This window comes from Martes martes (genome assembly GCF_963455335.1).
Source record: "Martes martes genome assembly, chromosome: 1".
Lineage (NCBI taxonomy): Eukaryota > Metazoa > Chordata > Mammalia > Carnivora > Mustelidae > Martes > Martes martes.
The window spans coordinates 180,669,120-180,675,806 of NC_137888.1; the positions used below are offsets into that span (position 1 = coordinate 180,669,120).

Sequence of the window (6,687 nt, forward strand, 5' to 3'; positions counted from 1 at the left end):
ATCCAGGATCTTAATTTACATAAATATCCACATTATAAGGTTCTTGTCAGGATTTGATCTAATTCATGCAAACTACTTAGCATGGAATGTCAGGCTCCATGATCCTTATAGCTCAGCTGATTGCAAAAATGAGCTTGATGTACCATCCCACCCTGTGGGGTGGTAGCTTTGTTCTCCCCCTCCTTCCTCCACTCTGACTCTAGGCTCTCCTGTGTGATTAGTTTTTCTAATGGGATTTTAGCAGGCACGACGCAAGAAAAAGTTTGGCATGGTCTTGGGCTACTGAGCTTGCAATCTCTCTGCTATCACCATGGGAAGGCAAGAGTAGTTTCTTAAAGGTGAGATTCACTTATTTGTGGAGCATAACAAATAACATGGAGGACATAGGGAGATGGAGAGGAGAAGGGAGTTGAGGGAAGTTGGAAGGGGAGGTGAACCATGAGAGACTATGGACTCTGAAAAACAACCTGAGGGTTTTGAAGGCATGGGGGGGTGCTCGCTTCGGCAGCACATATACTAAAATTGGGACGATACAGAGAAGATTAGCATGGCCCCTGCGCAAGGATGACATGAAGGCGCGGGGGGGGGGGTGGGAGGTTGGGGGAACCAGGTGGTGGGTATTAGGGAGGGCACGGATTGCATGGAGCACTGGGTGTGGTGCAAAAACAATGAATTCTGTTACGCTGAAAAGAAATTAAAAAAAAAAAAAAAGGTGAGATTCAACGTAGAATCTGGAACCTAATCTATAAACTGTTTATATTCTGTTTCATTAACTGTATGGGTCTAACTTGAACTCTGAACAGATCCTTTAGCCATGGGTGATTTCATAACAAATCATGGATCAAACATTTCAAAAATCCTGGTTTGCTGAGTTATGCAGACCTTCCAAATATTGCACATCTCATTAAAATATCAAAAATCACATACATAAATATTGCCACCAGTCTCATTAGAAAAATGCATGGTGTCAGGCTCACAGTGGTGCTTATTCAATTTTCCAAAATTCCCATTTGCACTCGCAACTTCAAATTTTACAGTTGGCAACACATGTTGTCAGTTGTGTTCCTCGAAGTGACAATCTCACTTTGTTCATTTTAAAGAAACAGTCTGCCAATATCCAAGTCTGAAAAACCATAGTTTGTCTGTCAGTAGCTTTTCAAACCGAGATTCTGCTCTGTGAAAGAAAGCAGTTAGTTGAGCTCTTGACTCCAACAGTTGCCCACAAGCAATTTTCCTCAAGACAATCATAGTCTCCAAAATTCAGCAAAAATGTTTCCTGTGTACTTTTCATTCTGTCACACGGAATACTGAGGGCTGGTCTTTGGTAAAATTAAAAATTTGATTCGTCAAGAGCACTTTTCATGAAACGGGCATTTATTTTTATTTTTAGATTATTATTTGTTCCTCGGAGTGCCTATCAGTGGAAAAATATAATGACGGTGAGAAGTTTGGTACCATTGCTTGGATCCCTGCTACAGCCCCGCAGTCTGGCCCATCATTGCTTTCGAACCAGACACAAAAGGGTCAAAACCATTGATCCAGGACTCAATCATGAAGTCCCAAGCATTATTCAAAATTTGAATATTTCAGCCCTTTTATGTATCTGTTTGCTGTTTGTGAGCATTCACAGAAAAGATACTATGCGACGATGAGTGGATGCTGCTGGAGGGCTACAAGCAAACTGGCAAGCCCCGCCCATCTTCAGATTCACCCATTTGCAAAATGTAAGTACAATTTTGTAAATGAGATATTAATGCAATCTTTATGTTTGCAACTAAATGTTTAAGTCATTGGGTTACTGTATCCCTGGAAAATGACCCCGTGGCTGTTGTTTTTACGGACTTTTCATGCAGTGGGCATTGGGCACTGTCAACTGGACAGGATTTATTTGTTTATCAGGTCTTATATGTGCTTCTCAAACCAAGGAAATGCTTATCCTGGGAGATGTTTCAGGAGCTGCTTTGTTTCTAGGTTGACAATCTGTATCCAACAACTTTTGACTTTTAAAGAGTTTTTCACATCTATGGTTAAAATACTTGATTCCTTTTTCTTTAAACTTTTAATGATTGGTCTCAAAGTGATGTCTCAGTTAGCACCCAAATTTTGCATATAATAATATCTGAAAATCTTCTTTTGTATAAGGAACAGTGAGGTCATTGATAACATCTATAAAGATAGCTCACATTATACTTTTGTTATTTACACTTTTTCCTGTTTTGTGTTTTGCAATATATTTTTCCCTTCCTGAAATGGAATTCTCAGAGGTATCAATTTCATTTTTTCCAACATTTTTAGACATACTTGGTGTGGTTGTGTGTTCAGAAAGCAAGCCTTTTCATCTCCCTTTTATAAGCCGATGATCCATCTCTCAATAAAGAAAATAAACGTTTTTCATTTTAAATAAAATAAAAATTCTGAAATAATTTTGATAAAAATTTGAGTCTGAAAAAATTATAATATTACTCCAAAATAAGACAAGTTTAATCTAGGGACTCCTAGGTTTCCCAGGAGCCTTTCAGTAAACTACCTTTCAGTTGTGTCTTTGTGTGTATATAAGGAAAATTCAGGGATTTCAAAATTTGTTGGATGTCAATGAGGTCATGATAGTGAGAGCATTGTAGGAGTATTGAAAACAATCTGAGTTCATCTCTGAAAAGATATATACTTGTGCCTTTCAACTGATTACCTTTGAAGAGTACAGACAGCACAAAAACATCCAGCCTATATTCTGTTGCCTGTTAGAGGGATGACGCCATCACACATTCTGTAGTTTGGAGAACTCTTTGTGAGGGAACGACTGTAAAAGACAAATGTGTTTTAAAATTACTATAAAAGTGGTTTTGACCCCGTAGACTATACTTTGAGGATTACTCATATTTTAGAGACAGAAAAAGACACAGGCCAAAAAATGTGCTTATCCAAATTGGTTCCACAGGTAGAATAAGCGTGTCAGTCCCCTGTCAGTCCAGGGTACCTTCTTTGTCTCTGTTTCTGTCTGACTCTCTCTCGTCATCCTTGTCCTACCATTCTGCCTAATTATAAGTCCCACCAAGATAGAAATCTTCATATTCATCTGTGTGTATCCCAGCACTTAGTAACTAGAGCAAATTGATAGTAACTGATTTGTTATGTTGGATTCTAGATTGGGTGATAGGGATTGCTTTTGTACACTCACATGAAAATCAAGCCGTGGTTAAAATGACCGTATATTTAGAGATAACCTAAGAGTTCCCCTGGTTCAATCTTTGGCCATAACATACAGTCTTTCTGTCTTTGTTTTTAGTAAAAATGGTTTCAATTGCCAATGAGGGAATCTAGCTGAAACTAACTTAAACCACAAGTTAGTTTGCTGACTGAATGTAAGTCCACTGATGGGTCTGGTTTCAGGAAGAGGTGGATCCAGGAAATCAAACAATGTTGCCAGACACTACCACTGGTCAGGTTTTATTTCCCTTCTTATGACATTTTGACTTCATTTCTAGAAAGATTCCTTCTACACATAAGGGAAGAAAACTTGCAGCAGCCTAAATCTATATTCATACTATTTATAATTCAAAAGAGAGAGGCATGCTTTCTCTCAGTTTTCATTTGTCAAGTCACTTTTATTAGTGCTTTCTGAGGCTAACGTGCCTACCTCTGGATGAATTACTGTGGTTCAAAGGATGTGGTTCTCTGATTGGCCCAGACTTGAATATATGCTCACCTCTGAAGGCAGAGATTAAATAGACCACCCTGCTGGCGACCCTTCTAACTTTTCATGGAGTGAAAGTTAATGCTAAAGAAAAAAACTGCTGAATTTAATTCACAATTTTTTTTTTTTACAAATCTACATTATTAGAGAATACAAAGAAAAGAAGATCATGAAACAACCTGAAGTGTTACCATACACAGAGATTGCAAGAGAAAAATCTGTATTTTTCCAGTTTTTCTATGAATTGGAAATGAAAAAAGATGACTTCTTTTAAATTTAATGTACATTCAACCATTTCTTCCCATTCTAAAGTATTCTTCAAGAACCTAAGTGCAGTGATTCATTCAGAGAGCAGTCTTGGGAGATGTTCTAATGCTTACAAACCTCCCTCTTCCATAAAAGTGATTTAGGTCTTCTTACAGGGGAAGGGACTAGTTTCTCTGCAGTGTACCTTAGTGTTTACAGGACAGAACTTGAGCATCTCATGAAAAGCCTTCACTTCCCTAGTCACAAAAATACATTCACGCTCAAATACTGAATTTGGGGAAAGAATACAGTCACATCAGCACCCGCCTGGACTTGGAAAGGTTTGAAAGACAGCCTGGTTGGAGGCCTTTCTCAGTCCTGCCGTGTGGCTGTGGGGCCAGAACTGCACGTGTCCACGAATGCTGGGACCGGTGAGCATGGTGCCAATCCGACTTACAATCTCTGATTCTTGTTACTTTTTAAATAATGGAACAGTTACCATCTGTAACAGACATCCTAGAAGTGACACAGAGCCAATAGTGCCTAGGAGAAACATTGCATGAAAATTTCTTTCTTTCCTTGCACAAATATAGCTGAATGCTAAGAACATCAGTGAAAGTTTTCCTAGTTCAGCCATGGAAATGGGTGCGTTGCATCTGTTGCATTGTTAGGCAGGATTCACTTAGGGGTATGCTGGTAAATGTTTATCAATGAAATTAACTGCTTTCTGCCATGTTTCCCTGCCGCCATACTGTCCTGAGCATAAATGCCCTGGCAGATAGTCTCAAGAGCATTAACAATGCAGAAAAGAGACGCAAACGCCAGGTCTTCTGAGGCCACGCTCACAAGTCATCATCCGGTTTCTCACTGTGAGGATAACGCACAGTTACCTTGGCAGATTTGAAACCACGGATGAGCACAGAGCCAGGAAAACTGTTGTGAACCTCACGGACAGGTAAAACAAGTGTGGAGTGATCAGCCCCAGATTGGATGTACAACTGGAAGATCTGGAAAAATGGCAGAACAATCCGCTCCCACCCCTCCCATTTGGTTTCATTGTCTTGACAACCTCTGCTGCCATCATGGACCATGAAGAAGCAAGATGAAAACACACAGGAGGGAAAATCCTGGGATTCTATGTGCCAATAAAATGCCTCAGTGGACGCTGGTGCTTCAGTTAGTCATTTTGGACTTTACAGCAGTGTAGCAAGACCATCTGCAGCGATGTTCAGCCTTTGTGTTAATCGGAGGATGTTGCTTCCCTGAAGTGAACAAGGAAGACTTGACTTGGGATGACCCACACCATCACGCCCATGGCTCACCAGCGGATGCTTGAATCAGGGTTGGGGCCCAGGGTTGGGGTCCAGGGTTGGGGTTGACGCTTTCCCTTCTGAAGCCTTAACTTACGTTAAGTCTGGAAGGAGAGGTGCCTTTCATGGTGTTAGCTTGACAATACACATTTCATGCACTGTTGTGAACTGCCCTAAAAAAACGACCTGGCTATAGTTAGCTGCATAGTGCTGTTAGGAGGCAGGCAGGAAGCAGATGACTAGAGCCCACGGCTCACTCAGATTCCTCTCAAAGTAAATTGGGGGGGCTTGTCAGTAACATTGTAGCAATATGTGTTTGCAAGAGGTCACTGAGAAAAATGAAACCTCTTATAAAAACGAGTTTTACTGTCACCTGTCACACCTGTATTCCTGGAGTCGAGAGGAATTAGTTTGCTGGGCCACCTCACCTGGGGAATGCTTGTAAAGAGTTCAACCACCAAAGAGGGTAGCGCGGCTTCTGTGAAGGACACCAGGGCTTGACTCCCCCTTTCTAAGCAGTGCTGGCCAATAATGTAATAAGAGCCACACATGTTATTTAACTTTCTAGAAACTATATAAAAGAAGAGAAACAGTAAAAAAACATAAACAAAAACAAAACCAAGATACAAAAAAACAATGAAATATAAAACAGCCATTATTTGTGTTTACCAGTGTCTCTGGTATAAATACTCCCACAATGGTTAGTTTTAAACTCCCACAATGGTTAGTTTTATACTGCCAACCTGACATCTCTGAATATGGAGTTAAGGAGAGAATTACCCCGTTGCCTTTCACGGACAGGCCTGAGCTGGTGGCTGCACGATGCTGTTGGGTCCTTTCCTCAACCACATATTTCATGAGCCACTCTGTGGTGCCAGATGTGCCGGTAGGCTCTGGGAGTCCCACAGTGAGAAAACACAGATGTTCCTACTCTCTTGGATTTGTAATCTAGTGAGGAAGAGAGATGTGAGTCGAATATTCACAGGAATAAAAGATAACAGGAGGTTGTTACCTTGTCTGGGATTGGGGAAGATGTCCCTGAGGGTTACTTGTCTGTGCTCCAGTGTGGGATACCAGATTCCAGCCAGAGGGAAGAGTAGCTTCTCATATCTGGGGTTCACCCCTTCTCTCTTGGTAACCGATTCCTTGTATTAAATCCCCTGAATCTGAACTACTTAGTGTGGGTTCTCTTTTCCTGACTGGACTCTAAATGATGGACTGAGGAAATATGTCTGAAATGAGATCTGTGGATGTTTTACATGGGCTTTCTCCCCATGCAGACAAAACCTTGAGACAAGGATTTGAAGGAAATTAGAACAGCCGAGAGATAAAAAAAAAAATGGACAGAAGGAAGAGATCCAAAGGTGTGTTATAAAGCGAACTGTCACGGTAAGCCTCTGGAGTTGAATTCTCCCTGGGACTCTGAAAGACTGTGTTGAA

The 6,687-nt window shown here is 40.8% G+C and overlaps 1 pseudogene across 1 annotated transcript; it reads left to right on the plus strand.

The window, feature by feature from the left end:
* The first annotated feature begins 4,669 nt into the window (after positions 1–4,669).
* LOC308348582 (small ribosomal subunit protein uS8-like) lies at positions 4,670–5,118 on the plus strand (annotated as a pseudogene). Its single transcript has one exon. The product of its transcript is annotated as a small ribosomal subunit protein uS8-like (transcript).
* Positions 5,119–6,687: the final 1,569 nt, after the last annotated feature.